Genomic DNA, 20,006 nt, shown 5'->3' with positions numbered 1-20,006 from the left:
TAGAAAGCGGAAGCGTTAGGTTAAAGCGGTTGATGTAGCCGAACGTCTTCGCGATCCTACCGACCAAGTACCGAACGTACGACACCTTCAGGTTCAGCACACGTCCAGCTCGATGACGTCCCTCGGACTCTTGATCCCGCAAAGTGTCGAGGGAGAGTTTCGTCAGATTTATTCTCTCCATCCCTTCTCTTTCCTTACCAGTGTTCGTTCATGGACTAGCTGAAGGAAATATGCCCTAGAGGCAATAATAAAGTTGTTATTTATATTTCCTTACATCATGATAAATGTTTATTATTCACGCTAGAATTGTATTAACCGGAAACTTAGTACATGTGTGAATACATAGACAAACAAAGTGTCCCTAGTATGCCTCTACTTGACTAGCTCGTTAATCAAAGATGGTTAAGTTTCCTAACCATAGACATGTGTTGTCATTTGATGAATGGGATCACATCATTAGAGAATGATGTGAAGGACAAGACCCAACCTTTAGCAACATAATGACCGTTTATCTTTATTGCTATTGCTTTCTTCATGACTTATACATGTTCCTCTGACTATGAGATTATGCAACTCCCGAATACCAGAGGAACACCTTGTGTGCTATCAAACGTCACAATGTAACTGGGTGATTATCAAGATGCTCTACATGTGTCTCCGATTGTGTTTGTTGAGTTGGCATAGATCGAGATAAGGATTTTTCACTCCGTATATCAGAGAGGTATCTCTGGGCCCTTCTCGGTAATGCACATCACTATGAGCCTTGCAAGCAATGTGGCTAATGAGTTAGTTACGGGATGATGCATTACAGATTGAGTAAAGAGACTCACCGGTAACGAGATTGAACTAGGTATGATGATACCGACGATCGAATCTCGGGCAAGTAACATACCGATGACAAAGGGTACAACGTATGTTGTTATGCAGTTTGACCGATAAAGATCTTTGTAGAATATGTAGGAGCCAATATGAGCATCCAGGTTCCCCTATTGGTTATTGACCGGAGATGTGTCTCGGTCATGTCTACATAGTTCTCGAACCCGTAGGGTCCGCGCGCTTAACGTCCGATGACGATTTGTATTATGAGTTATGTGATTTGATGACCGAAGTTTGTTCGGAGTCCCGGATGAGATCACGGACATGACGTGGAGTCTCGAAATGGTTGAGAGGTAAAGATTCATATATTGGAAGGTTGCATTCGAACACCGTAATGGTTTTGGGAAGTTTCGGAGTACTGGGGGTTACTGGACCCCCCCCGAAAGTTAATGGACCAACATGGGCCTTAGTGGAGAAGAGAGAGGGCCGGCCAGGAGGTGGCGCGCGCCCCCCTTGCCAATCCAAATTGGACAAGGGGTGGGTGCGGTGCCCCACCCCCCCTTTCCCTCTCCTACTCCTTCTCTCTTTCCATCTTTGCTACTCCGGAAAAGGAAAAAATAGGAGAGGGGAATCCTACTAGGACTAGGGAGTCCTAGTATGACTCCCCACACTTGGCGCGCCCCTAGGGGGCCGGCCTCCTCTCCTCCCCCCTTTATATACGGAGGCGGGGGGCACCCCAAAGGCACAACAGACAGTCTCTTAGTCATGTGCGGTGCCCCCCTCCATAGTTTACCACCTCGGTCATATCGTCGTAGTGCTTAGGAGAAGCCCTGCACTGGTAACTTCATCATCACCGTCGCCACGCTGTCGTGCTGACGGAACTCTCCATTGTCCTCAACTGGATCAAGAGCTCGAGGGACATCATCATGCTGAATGTGTGCTGATACCTAAGGTGCCGTACGTTCGGTGCTAGGATCATTTGGACCGTGAAGACGTTCGACTACATCAACTGTGTTAGAAAACGCTTCCGCTTTCGGTCTACGAGGGTACATAGACACACTCTCCATTCTCGTTGCTAATGCATCTCCTTGATAGATCTTGCGTGATCATAGGAATTTTTTTGAAATACTGCGTTCCCTATGAGGGAGTCCTGGATTAAGGGGTCCTCGGGCGTCCAGCCTGTGTGACATGGGCCGGACTGTTGGGCCATGAAGATACAAGATAGAAGACTTCCTCCCGTGTTCGGATCGGACTCTCCTTTGTGTGGATGGCAAGCATGGCGTCCAGATGTATTATTTCCTTTCTTTGTAACTGACTTTGTGTAACCCTAGTCCGCTCTGGTGTCTATATAAACCGGAGGGTTTAGTCCGTAGACACAAGGACAATCACAATCATACAGGCTAGACTTCTAGGGTTTAGCCAGAACAATCTTGTGGTAGATCAACTCTTGTAATCCTCATACTCATCAAGATCAATCAAGCAGGACGTAGGTTATTACCTCCATCAAGCCATACTCCACGAATTCTTTTCTCCCTGGACAAGCCTCGCCTTTAAGCGAGGCTCTGGACTTGATGCGATCCCTTGTTATTACAGAGGAGCAACGTCCGAACTACGCCCAACCCGGACTAGGGGCTGAGAGCGGGGAATTTTACGTCCCACCCACCACCCACTTCATCGCCACAGTCGAGGACTTAACTGACATGCTCGATTACGGCTCCGAAGACATGAACGGTATGGACGACGATGCCGGAGAAGAGCATGCCCAAAACCTGCCGTTTACCAAATGCTGGACGGACACCTCTTCCTATGACATGTACAAGGTGGATACACCCAAAGAGGGTGACGGCGATAATGAGAAAAATCCAGTCGAGGATAAACCTCCTGAGATACAGCCAAAGCACCGACGTCAGCGGCGCCACTCTAAATCATGTCGTGGAAAAGACAGTGATACCGGCACGAGAGACAACAACACTCTAGACGAGGCTGAAGACCGAGAAAACCCTGTTGAGCCAACCTTCGAACAGGACGATCGGGAAGATGGGCAAGTTAGCCCTGATGAACAGGCCACAAACAAAGACTCGAAGGACAGTAACTAACTTCCACTCTCCGAGGATGAGGTGAGCCTCGGCGACGAAGACTTTATCGTGCCTCAGGAACGTCTCAAGCAGGAGCGCTTTAAGCGCCGGCTAATAGCCACTGCGAGGAGCCTGAAAAAGAAACAGCAGCAGCTTCAAGCTGATCAAGATCTACTCAATGACAGGTGGACTAATGTCCTGGCAGCCGAGGTGTCGGGGGTTTGGTGCGACATATGCCAACGGATGGCTTATCATGGTGGGGGCGAGTAGAACGTCGCCGGTGCCTGGAAACGGGATGAGGCGAAGACATGCACACCGGCGAATCTTACCCATCTTCGGGGCTCTCCGAGGAGATAATACACCAACTGCTGCTCTGCGGGGTCTCCGCATGATCACTATGGCCAAGTGTTTACACAGTGGCTCCTTGAGCTGTTTCTGGTCGTAGAAGAGGGCAAGGCTAGCTCTCTCCTTCTATCTGGTATGGTCTAGAACTACTGGGATCCAACCCTTTGTATGGGTGCCCTGGGGGTTTATATAGGCCTACCCCCAGGGGTACAATGGTAATTCGACTGGGTGCGGGCCCATCCATTAGTACCTCCGACCTCCAACTTCTCCGCCGACTGCTGGGGCCCGCCGACTGGTCTTGTATGGAGCCGACAGGTCACGTCCGCCGCGGGCGGGTCTTGCCGGCTGCTGATTACTATAGCCGTGCTTCTTATGACGCAGGCTTGGTAATGGGGTCGTGGCAACAGCCCCGCCGCCTGGCGGGCGATCACTATGTCCACTCCCCATCTCATCTTGATTAATGGTGTGTGGGCCCCGGGGGAGGGCTCGGCCGACTCCCCTGGGCCACCTCCCAACGGGTCTGACTGGCGGTTCTCCCGCCGTCTCCCGAGGTATCACTGACTGGGGGGCCCCGCTGCCTCCAGGCCGTACAGACAAGCAGTCGTGGGCGCAGGACTTGGTACTATGGTGCTGATGTCAGGGCCGGCCGGGCAACAGTGCCACGTCGCACAGAGATCTTCCTGGGTACGGCGTGTTGTGGCCATGCCTGCCCTTGGTAAGGGGCGGGAGTGGGCTTCACTGTAGCCACGCCTATGCCCCGTCCCCTTTGATGAGGTCATGGGTTTGCTGGAGTCGCCGGCCGACTCCCCAAAGTCGGCTTCTCTGGAAGTCGTCCCTGGAACTCGGCCGTGAGCGGGCAGTCGGCCGCCCTGCCGTCGACTCCTCAGGAGACGGCTCTTCGCCCTGGGGTCTTGAGGGGCGCAGCCTGCCCCGATGTCTTGAAAGTTTATGGGACTCGGGTTGGCATACCCGTGGCCCATTACTCCGACAGTAGTCCCCGAAGCTAGTGAGGCACCACGGACGATCGGCCGAGAAGCCTCAGCAGTTTCTCTTTCTGGGTGCTCAACACATGGTCTTGATTGACTTGTGCCGGGCCGTCTAGAAGGAGTCGGACTTGCTCAACTCGGACTTCACTCAATTTCGACTTGCTCGGTATTTCACACGTCGCAGCGGGATTTTAAGTGGCGTGCTAGCTAAGCCTCCAGGAGGCCGCCCGTTCTTGGCCTGTCACGCGAGGGCATGTGGCTAGGCCGTCCTGCCAGCCCACGCGTGCGACGGGACACGCCCACAGGCGGGGCCCGCCACTACCGCGCCTCGGCGCCCAAGCGGATCCGCTGCGGCCCCGGTGGACGGTTGGGATTCCCGTGGAGTTACTGCACGCAGTAACTTTACGTGGATCGTGGGGGTCGTGGGGTTGTGGGCGCAGTAAATCCCCACGTCCGCCCCCTCCACTTCGCAGCCCACAGGGCTATAAGTAGGGGGAAGAGGGGGGCACGCGCGCCCCTCCTTCCCACTACTCCTCGTTCTCTTCCTCCTTGCCGCTCCTCGCACTCCTCCTTCATCTTCTCTTCTTTGCTCCGCCGCACGCCCAAGCTCCAGCGAACGCTGCGGCGACAGCTCACGATGAGTTCTTCCGCCGCTGCCGCGCCTCCCCCAGTGCGTTCCGGCACCTAGGACGGTTCCGAGGTTCATGAAGACCACATTGAGTTCCTCCGCCGGACCCGTCGGCTTCCCGGCGAGGATCGCGTGCAGGTGCGTCTTGCGCCGGAGCGGGAGATTTCCCCCGCCCCGCAGGGGGGCGAGCGGTTCATCTTCCGTTTGCACTTCCTGCGCGGGCTGGGGCTGCCGGCGAGCAGCTTTTTCCGGTCTTTCTTGGAGTTCTACGGCCTCCAGCCGCACCACCTGACCCCCAACATAGTGGTGCTGCTGTCCGCTTTCGTGGCCTTGTGCGAAGGCTTCCTCAGAGTCCTCCCCACCCTCGAGCTCTGGGGGGAGTTCTTCTTCTCCAAGCTCGGCACCCAGGCCGCAGGCGTGCCGGCTCAATGTGGCGCCTTCATCGCCGTGCGAAGGTCAGGAGCCGACAACCCCTTCCCCTCCATCTCGCTGATAAAGTCGGTGAAGATGTGGCAGAGATCCTACTTCTACGTCAGGAACGTCGCCGCGAGGGGCGACTGGGTCAATCTTCCAGCTTTCGAAGCCGGCCCGCCGGCTAGGAGACTGCCCAACTGGTCGTACCGGGCCAGGTCGCTGAAGCCTGCGGGAGCCGGTGCCATCACGCGACTCCGAGTGCTAACGCAGTCAGAGGGTCTGACTGGTCTGGACCTGCTGGCCACCTTCGTCTCGCGCCGAGTTCTCCCACTCCAAGGCCGCCCTCACATGAAATGCCAGATGAGCGGGCACCGCGACCCGAATCGGATGTGCACCAAGGACGTGCCTCACGAAGAAGAGGCCCTCTGCCTGGAGAAGGCGGAGGCCGACAGGGCGGAGGCCTCCGCTAAGAAAAAACTAGCGGAGGCCGAAGTCGCCGCCGCGGCGAAGCAGTAGGCTGAGGAAGCCGCACGCCGCTAGTCGGCCTTGCTTGTCACCCCGCTGAACTCTGCACCGCCGCCTCCGGAGTTCACGGGGCCAACTGGATAAGCCAGCAGGGAGAACCTCGTCGAGGAGAGGGAAGGCGGCGACCCCTCTACTCCGGACGCGCACGTTCCACCGTCGCGTCCGCCGCCGTCTGAAGGCGCGCAAGGTGAGCAGCCAGCGGACCCTCCGGTGCCGCCGACCGAAGACGAGACCGTGGCGAGGCTACTCCTCCAAGTCGGCTCGCCAACGCGCTGTCGTCTGGAGAAGGCGACTTCGGCACCCCGCCCCCTGGAAGCCGGCACCGCCAGCTCGGCGGCCCCAGACGCCGAAGCGACGAGCGCTGCACCTGTTGGGTGGGTGTGAGGAGTCGGCACAGGGCCGCTGAACCGGGCGCCCCTGGACGTCCAGGCGAAGCTCCGTGCTGAGGGCGACGCTCTCCAGAGTTGCACCAAGGCGTTCCTAGCGTCGCGGGCAGCCGTCCGGGTATGTTTATTTTCTTGGTCTTTGTTTTCTTACTCCTCTCTTTGGGGGCGCGCCAGCGCACCCACTGGGTGTAGTCCCCGAGTTTCTGGGTACTAATTGATGAACTCCAATTGATGAACTCTTTGGGGGCCCGGAACTCCAATTGATGAACTTCTGGGTACTAACTTTGTCTGAAATGCTTGTCGCAGGATTACCACAACCTCCGCGTCACTGCCTTCAACCGTAACGTTGAAGAGCTGGGCAAGCGGACCGCTGTCTTGGCGGAGAGCCAGAGTAAGTCCCCCTTTATTTTCTCTGCGGGGGCGCGCTAGTGCACCCGTGGGATGTAGTCCCCGAGATTCGGGCCGACTGCTGAGCAGTCGGGCCGGATCTCCCCGGCAACCTACTTTATTGACGACTGTTATCTTTCTTCCTTTCCTTCAGGAGCCAACGCCGCTCTTCAACAGCAGCTGAGCGAAGCCAACTCTGCCCTGCACGCCAAAGGGGAGGAGTGCAGCAAGCTCGCCATAGTGCGCGATCTGCTGGCCACTCAGTTGGCAGAGCAGAAGGAGCTGTTTGTGAAGTCGCAGAGGGAGGCGGAGGAGACGGAAACCGCCCTCTTGGCCGAGTTCGCGAGCGAGCGCTCCTCCTGGTCTGACAAGGAGACGCTGCTAACCTTTGGCTTCCACGAGATTGAAGACAACGTTGATGGCGAGTCTCTTTATTTTCTTTCTTCGAGTTGCCGACTTAGAACGTGCCGACTCCTGGTTTTTGACTAGCTTCTTCATTTCTTCGTGTCTATGCAGACTTCTTCCCTAGGCAGTCGCAGGCCGCCATCCAAGCCATCGAGGCTGGCCGTGAAGGTCGGAGGGCGGAGGGTGCAGATATCGCCGCCGATGCCCCCCGAACTCTTTACGAGCACATCCTAAGCATCGAGGCTCGCCTCCGGCCGGCTCACCGGATGTTGCGCCGGCTCCAGCGCATCGGTGCCCAGGCGATTGCCTCCCTTTGGCCGGATATGCAGGCTCCGCGCACCCCCAGCCTGACGGCCAACTGGCTAGAGGTCGTGGCTGGTCTTCTTGAGGCCTGGAAGGGCTCTTCGGCCCGGGCTAAAGCGCGCCAGGCCTTGGAGTTCGTCAAGGTGTTGTACCCGGGGCTGGATCTAGACCGGTTGGCCACGCTTCGGTCGGAGGCCCAGCCGGAGCTGGCGGCTGCGGAAGACGCCCTCGTCAAACGTGCTGCGGCGATCGCCGAGTACACCGACACCAGCATCTTCATCCCCGAGCGGTCTGAAGACAGCGAGGAGGTACCGCCGGAGTTGTTTGGTCTCAGGACCCCGATCCTAAGTCACACCGATCTAGCATGTAGCACATCATATCACTTTGCGGCCTCATGCACGGTATTCCCACGGGTGCTACCTTGCCTGGCCCGGGACCGTTTGTGCCTTTTGGCTCACGTACATGATAGTGTCACTAGCATCCATATGACAGAGAACCCGGGCCGACATGGCTAGTCGTGAACCCAAAGCGGCACTAAACCATGGAGACAGGCATACATGAATCAACTTTGAGCATGTAGGTCAGAAGCATGTGAATCCGGGCTGTAGCACTAGGCTAACAGGACTCCGGTAACCCGGGCTGTAGCAGGCTAGGCAGGACTCCAGATGTCACCGCGTGACATTTCCCCGAAGGGACAGACACAGGAACGAAGTGAAACACATGCCGGCCAGTCAAGTGTACTGAGTAGTAGTGCTGGGCTAGCAGGACTCCGGTGAACCGGGCTGTAGCGGACTACTATGGCTCAAGGAAGCACTAGACCACATTTCCACATAAGAGAGGCTGCCAAGGATAAACAACTAGATTGTCAGATCCCACACATACCAAGCATTTCAATCATACACACAATATGCTCGATATGTGTAAATACAACATGGCATCACAACAAGACCCTACGACTCAAGTATTTATTCATTAGGCCCCGAGGAGTGAGATATTACAAACATGGGTCTCATGACCCAACATACAGAGCATACAAGCAACAAGCACATGCGGAAGCTTAACTTGTCTGAGTACAGACAACTACAAATGAAGAAGGCTCAGAAGCCTGACTATCTACAAGATCCTGCCGAGGGCACAAGATCGTAGCTCAGGTATCAAGCTAAACATCGAAGTCCACACGAAACTACTAGCGAGACTGACGTCTCTCTGCAAAACATAAAATAGGCAAACGTGAGTACAAATGTACCCAGCAAGACTTACATCAGAACTATCTACATATGCATCGGTATCAACAAAGGGGGTGGTGGAGTTTAACTACAGCAAGCCAGCTTTGACTCAGTGGCTAACCTGAACTACGACTGCAAGTAACTCTTTTGAGGTGGCGCACACGAGTCCACAAATTCACCATACCAATACACCACTATGGATCCGCTCCCGTCTCCCTGCGAGAACGCCATCCATAGCACTCACACTTATCTTGCGAGTTTTAAAGTATCCACTTTCACTTGTCTATGAACTATCCAAGGGGTCCAAGTTTCCATATCCGAGGAATCCGGCTATTCGAATATATAATGTTAACCCTGCAGGGGTGTACTTCTTCACACACGCTCTCTCCACTTACCACCATGTACACATCGTGTATCTCAGCAACCTTCAAGCGGAAGCCTGGCGAGGGAGTCGGCCACGACCTGACTAACCAACAAGTCTCTAGTCCAGGTTTATCGCCTATTCGGGTTCCATCCGCAAGGAGATCCGGCCGGGGTGTCGCTCATGGCCCCAAATGATGTGTACAGGGTTCCCAAGCCCACCATCCGGGTGCCACTTGGTACACCGTGCCACTGTGCCTAGTCTGTCCCAAGCCCACCTGTACCGGGTGCCACTTGGTAGACTACTAACTCTACCTACAAACACCAGAAACTAGTTGCAACTCCTGGATAGAGATCGAGTTGATTAATAAGCTGAGAGTGGCCGAGTTACCGGAACCCAATGTGTGGTAGTAACAGTTCATGGATCACAAACACAGAACCCTGTTCCTGAGAACGGCTGCAATGAGACAACCCACCATGCAATCCTACATGGCCTCTCACCGCTACCTTTACCAAATCGTGTTCACACACTTAGCTCTCAACGGTAGGACATGTTCACCACATTCCAATTCATTCCCGATGAATCAGACCTGACTCAACTCTAAACAGTAGCAGGCATGACAACAAGCATGAATGAGTAGGCACATCAGGGCTCAAACAACTCCTACTCATGCTAGTGGGTTTCATATATTTACTGTGACAATGACAGGCCATGCAGAGGAAAGGGGTTCAGCTACCGCAGCATGCAATAGTTGAAACGTTGTTGTCCTAATGCAGTAAAAGAGAGCAGGAGCGAGAGAGTGGGATTGTATCGGAATGAACAAGGGGATTTTGCTTGCCTGGCACTTCTGAAGATAATATAGTTCTTCATCGGTGTCATCGAACAATCGTCGGAGCCACGTCTATCGAGAGGGGACAAATACCGGCAACAGAGGAAGAAACACAATCAATGCAATGCACAATATGATGCATGATCATGACATGGTAAAATGGATGTGTTGGGCTAATGCAACTACAACCAGAAGGTTTTGAGCTTATTTGAATCAAGGATTCAAATACAAGCCTAAACTATGAACTCATATAAGTGCATTATCATGTTTCATCTAAACAGCAAGGTTAGGTTGCTTGAACATGCATGAAACCAGTACAGATGGATAGATTGCATTTTTCTGATAATTTTTCATATATAAATTATTTCATTCTGAGTTACGGTTGATTTTCTATGATTTTTAGAAGTTTAGGCAATTTTCTGGAATTTCCTGAATAATAAAAAAATCCAGAAAATGTATTACTGCATCAGCATGAGGTCATCATGACGTCAGCAACTCAACAGGCGTCGTCCAGGTCAAACCTGACCAGTGGGGTCCACTGGTCAGTGACACAGTGTCAACTACAGAGGCTGACGTGTGGGTCCGGTCAATGCTGACGTGGCCAAGTCAACGCTGACAGGCGGGGCCCCCTGAGATTAGTACTAATCTAACAGAGAAGTTAAACTAATTAATTAGGCACTGGGGTCCCACATGTCAATGAGGGGGGGGGGGGTTAATTAGTGCGAACAACGGGGTTTAGCCGCGCGACTAATCGCCGGTGCTAAGCAGTGCACGGCGGCGATCACCGGCCGGCCGTTTCCGGCAGCTAGAGTTTGCGCGGGTAGGTGCGTTGGAGAGCTACTATTGCGGCGCTTCGAACGGTGGCAGTGGCAGGTGCTCGGGTGGGCTGTGGCATCGGCGGCGGCGAGCGAGGCGGCGACCGGAGCTCGGCCTCGAGCGGCTAGGGGGCGGCGGTGCACGGTAGAGGTCGGGTTTGGTCGTGTTCTTCTCCTGGGGACGCACTGACCACGGCGGCATGCTCGGTTGCAGGTTCCCGTAGGTGTGGCTACGGTGGCGACATGGCCGGCGGCGGGGATCTCAAAGCTCTGGTGACTCGGGCGGCTAGCGGGTGCGTATGGGCACGGGGAGCAGGGGAGAAGAAGGTGGAGCTCACAGCAGGGTCGGAGACGGCCTCAGCAAGCTCGGGGAGGCGGAGACGGCGGCAAATCGACAACGGCGATCCTCGGTGGCCGAGGAGGGGAACGGTGGAGCTGGCGGCATCCAAGGCTTCCGGCGCCTTCCGTCTTGGTGAGGAGGAAGAGGGGGACGAGGCGGGGCTTCTTGGCGCGTCGGCGAGGCGAGGGGAGCACGATGGCCACGACGAACAGCGACGGTGGCGATGGCTCCGTTCGGTGGAGAGAGGAGCGGGACAGAGGAGCAGACGAGGTCGGGGGAGAGTGGGAGAGGGTCGAGAGGGCTTCGTGGCGTCGCGGAAGGCGTCTAGGGCGACAAGGGGGCAGCCAGGCAGGGTGGAGGAGGCACGCGCGTGGCGAGCACACGCCCTCCTGCCTACTGGCAGGAGGTTGAAGACAGTGCGACGGTTGGGCTGGGCCAACTAAAGTGTTGGGCCGGCTGGGCTGGACAGGTAAGGTTTCTGTCCTTTCCTGTTCTTTCTAATTCTGTTATGTTTTTCTAGTTTATGCTATTTGTTTTGATTTAGTAATAATACTAAACCATATTTTTTTAAACTCCTGAGAAAATTTGTGGGCACTTCTAAAATGTTTACTAACAGCCCTCAAATGTTTTCAGAATTATTGAAGCATTTATAATATTTATAGCCAGTAAATGCTCCAATTCAAATACTTGTGATTTAATCCATAAACCTGAAATGACCTCAGGAAAATATGCACCAATTTTTGTCAGAGGTTTTCACCAATTTCAAAAAATGATGGACTTTTCCTGAAGTCACTTTGGGTTTATTGGAAGTGATTTTATTTGAGCCTATTTGAATTCATTTGGTGCTAGGGTTTAGGCACTCCCCATTTCAACTTTAATTGAAAAATTAACATGATGCACACAAGAAGGGCTAGCCTAGTGCATACTAGAACTAGGGATGTGACAACTCACCCCTACTAAACAAGAATCTCGTCCCGAGATTCAAGTCGTGAGGTAAGAAGACAGAGGGAGCACAAGCTAACACGGTCTCCACGATCCAGGTTGCACATCATAAGAACGTTGACACGATCACCATCTTTGTCTCGATGTCTTGCTCTGAGAACTCCAACTAACATGACAATGAGTGGAAAGGGAAAAACTCTAGAAGGATCGATCTTCTCGAAGATCGAGCAACCGACAATCAACTCACAGAATGAGACATAGCGACATCTGTCGGGATGAGACACGATACCCACATCAAGAATGATGGAAATGAGCATATGACAAGGTTTAAATAAGTAGCGGAATTCCCACACCTAGGAGGGTGGCGAACGGTGTCAACATGGCGAGGAGTTGGGTTGCCATGATATCATAATGAGACATCTTAAGGAAGATGACTCGCAGAAATATTCCCTTAAGTGGCAAAAAGAATTACTTTTGATTCAAAAATCATTGCAACTCTCTATACCAGCCTAAGGCAATCACAAACGATCGTTTGAACGAATTCAAAAGAATTGCATACTCAGTTTGGAAAGGAAGCTGCGGTTATGGGGCAATTCGGCAAATGGAAGGCACATTCCAATTAATACCGAGGACGTAACCTGGTGCCTGAGCGTGCTCTCAAGAACTTGAACATTAACATACTCATCAAGGTCTTACCAACATCCGTGCCGAGGATCCTGGCACCAAATCTTACTACCATGATGAATAGTGATGGAGAATACAGATACAAAGGAGGATAACACCTTCTCAGACTTCCCCTTAGCGAGGCTAAGGAAACGAAATCTGGATGATCGACCGAGAGACATTTAGCACTCCGCTTCTAATGTTCTCCTTGATGTTCTAGCTAGACTCCAAATCATTCGGTATCTAGAACATCAAATAAAGGTCTGACTTCGGGGGCACAAACATCCATAAGGATCAACTTTTAGTATGGATCATATGAAATCCTCATGGAGAAGATTGTCAAATTGCTTAATCAAGAAGCTACAATAATAGATCTTCCGGCTAGGTGTGTCGGCCAACATCAACCTTGTCGGGACATACATCATAGATCTTGGAATAGTACCAACCATCATATCTGCCTGAGATTCAGATCTGGTCTGTAAGAGGACATTTCAGACAACATGTCTGGAAAAGAAAGGTTGCAACACAAATCGACGAGATGACGTTGCGAGATTCTCGGGGAGTGAACTACGATAGCAAGCTCCAAAACATGAGCTGGTTCTGCTACATACATGTGAACACATTGTCCAAGACAAGCATGACCACATAGAAGTCTTATAATAAAACACTATCGAGTTCAGGTCAGAATCCATCATCAAGGATTCTAAGTCTTTACGCGCGCTAGACTTCTTTTACTTGAGCAAATCAATCAGTGGCTTGGGGTGCTAGGAATTACACATGGAGTGGAGGTAATTAATCTACCAAACCACAGAATACTTCGCACATGCATGACTGACTTGGGACGATTCCAGGGGAAGCAAAACTAACTTTCTCAAATTCACGGCGGCAACTTGCACCTAATGCACGTGAACTTAGAGGAAGTCACTACTTTCATCCAAGCATAAGCTTCATGAACAGAACACGAAGGCATTGCTTACAAAGTTTGCAACACTAGGTTGATGTTCAATATGAATCATGGGGGAGACAAAATGCTGCTGATGGGCTCAACAACAAATCATCGGAATTTCCATATCACTGGACTTCCACCATCATGTGAACACTGTGGTAGCATTGGTCAGAACAAAAGATGTAATGGTGTATGCTCGAGGGATCAACCACGAGTAAGACAACATTACGAACATCGTTGGTTTTGATTTGACTTGACGATGGCCCATACTTAAGTCAAAGTTTGGACAAAACAATAGCTCCACCAATTGGTCACGGAGATCAATCGATGAAGATATCATCTTTCTTCAACACACATATACAAAGAGATATCCCTTTGGAAAGAACTAAGTCGGATATAGCCTTTATCTTACAACTCTCCAAGTTGTTGTTTAGCTTAACCAACTTGTCGGCGTTCTGGGATCGGGGCTCCCCAGACTTGCCTGCCTGCGGCCTGCGGCGTGGCTCAAAGGAGGCCCAACATGGCCCATCTTCATCAACGCAAGACTCAAGACCCTCGCGAGGGGCCAAGCCTCGCGAGGCGGACGACACGGAGCTTCCTCAGGCACGGCCTCGTTAGGCTGGCTCGCGAGGAGGCGGAGAGATCAAGGCGGGGTACCTCGCGAGGTGCCCGTGATGCAAGCCATGACGAATCAGGGCGCCAGGCGGGCGCCAGCGCGCGCAGCGTCCTTCTTTCCTCTTTGGTGCAAAGGGGGCAAGCGCAGCCGCGGACTACCGAGGCATCAGGCAAAGGTTGCCATTTCGGTGCAACGAGACCAAGACCAGGAGGACTACGAGACGAAGGTTACCGTGGAGCCCAGGACGGCGTCATCACCAGAGCTTTGCGCAGGCGAAGACTGCTTTTGTCAGGATAGTTGATGCTTGCTGTCCCCCTTCAAATTAGCCCGCCATTGTTGGCTCCCTCCCCGCTCGATATTTGGGAAGAGGACCAGGGCCACTATAAATAGGACCAGCCACCCGCATGGCAAAGGGGAGAGGTTCGGTTAGGTCGGGTTCAGCTCAGTTCGGTTCGGCGAGGTTCGTTCGAACGGTCGACAAGTGAAAGCAAACCAAAGAGAGTGAGAGAGAGAGAGAAGGGTGGCTGAACTCCTCCTAGCAGTTCATCACCCAGCCAAGAACAGACCCTCGCGAGGATGTTCTTCCTTGTATTGTTACCATCATCAGCCCCAGGAGGCAATCCACCAACCACACACTGGAGTAGGGTATTACACCACAACGGTGGCCCGAACCAGTATAAATCTTGTGTCGCTTGTGCAGTTCCTTTAGTAGTTTAGATCTTTGCGAGACGGGGAGGTAGAAGGCGTAATCTCCGCGCGCACCCCAGTGTTCGAACCTTAAGGGTCTGCCGGAACCCGAAATCCGACATTTGGCGCGCCAGGTAGGGGTGCGCCGGAATTCGTCTTCCACCACTCCGCGCCCCGTCGCGTCGTCATCACCATGCCCGGTGACCAGGAGGGCAACCCCGACCCATGGGCTGCGTGGCCCGACCGCGCGGAACCGCTCGCCTCGGGCGACCCCGTGCCCCAGGCAGCTCGCGGTCCGCAGGGCGCTGCGGGCCGCGGGCGACGCGGACAGACTTCGGCAACTCTTACGCCGCGGCAGGCATGGTCGGCAGCAAGGGCCTCCAATCACGCCGCGACCACGACACCCTACACCCGCCGGGAGCAGGCGAACTCGAGGGCTGCACTCACGGTGGCCCGAGAGCTGCTGCGGTGCAGACTGCTGGAGGGCAGCCACGACGTGCTGCTGGAGCGAGTGGCGGAGCTCCTGGGCTTTGCCGCCTCGGGGGCTCACCCCTTCTCCACCCAGCTCCCATCTCAAGCCTAGGGCGACCCGCGCTAGGGCTCCACACGAGCCCGCAGACTCCAAGGCTAATCCTACGCCAGCGGAGCTGTTAGCACCGGACCGGCGGCGGCGCTGCCCCCGCCCCCGGCCCGCGAAGGAGAAGGACTCAACACGACCCGCGGCCCTGGTGGGCGGCCGCGTTGGCACCCCGCAGTAGGCATGATAGGTGGGACCGTGTGGCATGCGGGGCATCAAGGCGTGGCACTCGGGATGACAGCGACGGAGGAATACGTGCCCCTCATGATGGACCAAGGACACCCTCACGAGAACGGACAAGGCTCGCTCCTCGGCCCAAGCTGGGGGGACGAGGCAATGGAAGCTGAGCCCTTCCAGGAGCCCTGGGACGGACCCGCTGGCCACGCTGGAGGCAATGATTATCGGGCACCGCTAACTCTTCAGGAGCAGGTATACGCTAACCATGGATCGCAGGAGGTGCAGGTCGCCGCGGCAAGCAGCTGCCCCGCTCCCATAGTCTCCTACCCCTCGGGAGGAGGGCGCAGGGGGCTGCATGAGAGGGGCCGAGATCCGACATCACCACCGCGGCGTTCGGAGCAAGGTGTTCTCAGGAGGTAGGCCCTCTGCCTGGGAGGTGCCTCAGGGCCTGCCCCTGGCAGAGGACCCGTGGTCGTCGGGGGAACCGCTGGCGATCGCTCTACCCCATGGGGCGGCGTCCTGGGTTCCTGTCATTGCTGATGGCACTAGAGTGTGGCGCAAGGCGGGGCCCTCGTCTGGCGATATGAAGCAAGGCCAGTACCTGTGAAGAAGGCCCAATGCCTGTGAAGCTCGCCGCCGCGTGACACTCTCACGTAATAATGAGTGGGGCTGTACACGCCCCGGAGTCTCAGGGGTGCCGGCCTCAGGCCCTGGGGCTCCCTCCCACGGCCCAGTGGACAACACTTAGCTCCGTGCTGGTGAGAAGACGTCCAAGACTAGATTAGGTGCCGGACGCGGCCTTTTGTCTGCTTTTCATTGCCTTTCCCTTTGGCTGTAGCTTTTCCCCCGCAGGATTTAAGTTGGATTCGAATTTGAGATTTGCGTGTGTTCGGGGAAGGGTGCTTATTCTCGCTCAAGCCATTTCTCGCGTTCTGGTTACCGCCTTGCCACAGCTGCCTCCCCTTGCGAGCCCCTCGCGAGTCCGGTCAGGCCTGGCTTGTGCGCAACCCAAATTGCTGCCGTTGCTCCCTCTCGGGAGGATCTCCGGGTCCCTGTGGAGGTTGCCTTGTCAGGAAAAGGCCCAGAGCCTGTGAAGCAAGGCGAGTGCCTGTGAAGCTCTCGCGCTCAGGAAAAGGCCCAGAGCCTGTGAAGCAAGGCGAGTGCCTATGAAGCTCTCGCGCTCAGGAAAAGGCCTAGAGCCTGTGAAGCAAGGCGAGTGCCTGTGAAGCTCTCGCGCTCAGGAAAAGGCCCAGAGCCTGTGAAGCAAGGCGAGTGCCTGTGAAGCTATCGCGCTCAGGAAAAGGCCCAGAGCCTGTGAAGCAAGGCGACTGCCTGTGAAACTCTCGCGCGCAGGAAAAGGCCCAGAGCCTGTGAAGCGTGCCTGTGAAACTCTCGCGCTCAGGAAAAGGCCCAGAGCCTGTGAAGCAAGGCGAGTGCCTGTGAAGCTCTCGCGCTCAGGAAAAGGCCCAGAGCGTGTGAAGCAAGGCGAGTGCCTATGAAGCTCTCGCGTTCAGGAAAAGGCCCAGAGCCTGTGAAGAAGGCCAACGCTTGTGAAGCTCCCCGCCAGCGACACTCTCGTATCCAACGGATTGAACTAAAGAACACCAAGGGCGTCACGCCCTCCCACAGGCTGCTTCGGGGCTTGCACGAAACAAAGGTAAACCTGCCAACCGCCCGGCGTGGGCGCTCATGCTATATGGCAACTACTGATACGACGAACACAGGTTCTACATGAGGGGCTTCTCCTCCCAAAATGCTCTCACAGCCATCAGGTCAAAAACCTGAGTTCTATTCAAGCAGGGTAAAAAAAGACAGGAGCGATACACACTCAGTCGGACCAATCCCCCAAAGCGTCCCCGGAAGCACCTCCCGAGCCTTCGCTGGGGTCGCCGAATTCGCCATCGTCGTCTGCATCACCGCCAGTAGCGTTAGGGCCGCTCGCCGCGCCGCCCTCATCAGCACCCACGATCACGTCGTCATCGTCCGAAGCGAAGGCCCTGACAAGGGCGTCCATGTTGTCTTCCACCCAGTGCGTCAGGTCACCTCGGACGGCCTGGGGAACTGGGGCGATGACAGCATCAAAATCAAAGCGGGAATCCATGTTCAGGAGATGGCTGAAGACGTGGGAGAAGGCACACCCGAGCAGCGCATGGCTCCTCTCTTCCACCAACCTATCGGCCCTTGCCGAACGCGCCTCCAGCTGCGTCACCACGGCAGTGAAGAACTGAAGGTTGCCGGCATAGTTGGCTGTGTGCGGCTCGCCAACAGCCGCCTCACAGATGTTGCCCAAGGCCGCGCTAGCTCTCTCCCGGAGCGTGGCGAGCATGGGACCGTGCACGTGCTCCAGGACCTGCCGCTGACATATCTCGTCCGTGTTCTGGCGCGCGACGCCCTCAGCCTCTTCCACCCGCTGACGAAGACGGAGCATCTCGGCCTGGGAGGTGGCTAACTCCCCTTGCGCTACCTCAAGGGCGGCCCGGGAGGCGTCGTCCAGCCGCGTCGCCTCCTCCCGCTTGACCCTCAAGGCTGCGGTCCTCCCTTCAGCTTCGACCCGGATCAACTCCAGTCTCTTCTCGAACTCGCGCTCGAGGTCTTGGCACGCCATCGCCACCCGACGACCGACCTCCTCCAGGACACAAGCCTCCCGTGCGGCGACATCGTCCTCCGCCTGCGTCACCACGCGCTCCCTCGCCTCCAGCCGCTCGTACTCGCGAGTGCGTTCGGCGGCTTCCAGCATCAACGCTTCTTCGCGCCTCTGGAGCTCGGCAGGGTCGCCGGAGGCCACCCGCATCGACGCAAGGGCCAGCTCATGCAGCTCCACTTGCTCCTCCAGTGAGTGGCACCGGGCCAGGAGCTCGCGAGCCCGCTCCTCCGCCGCCTCTCGCCATCGGTCAGCTCTCCGGGCCTCCTCGGTGGCCTGGGATCGGGCCACTCGGGAGGCCTCCAGCGACGCCTTCGCCTCTTCATCGTCAAGATCACGCTGACGACGCGCGAGGGCGATGGCGGCCTCCAGCTCGTGCCTCCCTGCAGCCAAGCGCAGGCCCTCGGCCTCCAGGCGCGCGTCTTTGTCAGCAAGCTCCTCCCCAAGCAAGTTCACCGCGTCGGTCGCTCTTCGAAGGAACCCTTGGCGGCAAGCGCGGCGCTCCCGGGCGCGCTCAAGCACATCTTCCACACCATCATCCGCCCCAAGCAAGCGTCGAGGGCCGTGAATCATCGTTCCTCCTCCGGGCAGGGGGCTGGGGGCTGGCGCCCTCGCGACGGCCGGGCACGCCGCACCAGAAGTCCAGCCTAGGGCCAGCCCGTCTCCAGATGAAGGGCGCAGAAGGCGCCTCAACCAGTCGCAGTCCCCGACCAGACGAGAAGCCCATGGCAGACTGGCTATTCCCCGAGAGGGCCCATGAAGGAAAATCGCGGGGAATGAAGGGCCGTGGTGCACCTCGGGATGGTCCACCCCTTCAGACGCCCTCACCACAAGGGCAGAGCTGCTCGGAGCATTTGAGGATGGTAGAGGGGGCGAAGCCAAAGGAGGCGGCACCTCTGCTACTTCCGCAAGCTCGGCCGGAAGGGGCCTGGGGAGCAAGGATCATTGAAAGCAACAAGAGGATCAGGAGCCAGAGGGGAAGAAGGCTTACTCGTCAGTGGCGAAGTACTTCCTGCGCTTCAGCACGCGACAAGGGAAGTCCTCACCCAGGGCCTCCCTTTTCCTCCGGAGGGCCTCAAAGTCCACGCGGAAGCGGCCCAAGAGAAGAGCGCAAGGATCAACCTGCCGCGAGGACGGAGCATCAGAGCGGTCCGCGTCAGGGGCGCCTGCCTGGCGCGTGCCGTCCATCACCTCGCCAGAAGACACGGCCAGGGCCTCCAAATCCTCAGCCCGGGGCGCTGGGAGCAGTTGCTTGCTGCCTTCAACCACAGCGGCACGGGTCCCAGGAGCTGTCCCCTCGCGAGCATCACCCGGCGCTGCCACCTCACCAGGAGCCCCCTCGGCCCCCGGCGCCTCCTGCCTCCCTGCTCCGCCACTTGAGGAGGAGTCGCCTTGGCCGATTGGAAGGGCAGTCACCACCGTTGAATTCTCGCGAGGTCCCTGGAGGCCGGCGGGGCACAACCCCCACTCATCAAAGACGGGCATCTGCTTCACGAAGTCGGCCCTGCTCTGGCAGAGATACAGCAAGGCCCCTCCCTGCCGGACGTTGCCGGGGTTGGGGTCCCCGGCCAAGGTCAAGAGTGTAGACTTCAGCACCGTGGGAGCCAGGTCCTCTTCCTGGAGCCTCATGTTATCCTCGCGCCCACGGAAGGCCCACATCCAGCGAGAGTGGCGTTGAAGGGGAGCAACACGGCATAATAGAAACTCCTTCACCACCTTGGGCGCTGTCACGCCGAGCTTCCTCAGGAGCGCGAAGCGGCTCCAGACAAAGACGAGCCGGGGGCTCTTGAGCGTCTCCTGGCCCCAACCCGAATTGGGGACAGCAGGCGAGGTCGGCTCTGATAGCAGGGGGCTGGGCACCCCTGCGTCCACGTCCAACCACCGCTCACGGAACCCAACCGCGGACAGGGGGAGTT

The sequence above is a fragment of the Triticum aestivum genome, chromosome 5A (assembly GCF_018294505.1).
Source record: "Triticum aestivum cultivar Chinese Spring chromosome 5A, IWGSC CS RefSeq v2.1, whole genome shotgun sequence".
NCBI classification, from domain to species: Eukaryota; Viridiplantae; Streptophyta; class Magnoliopsida; order Poales; family Poaceae; genus Triticum; species Triticum aestivum.
Note: the sequence above shows the minus strand (reverse complement) of the source record.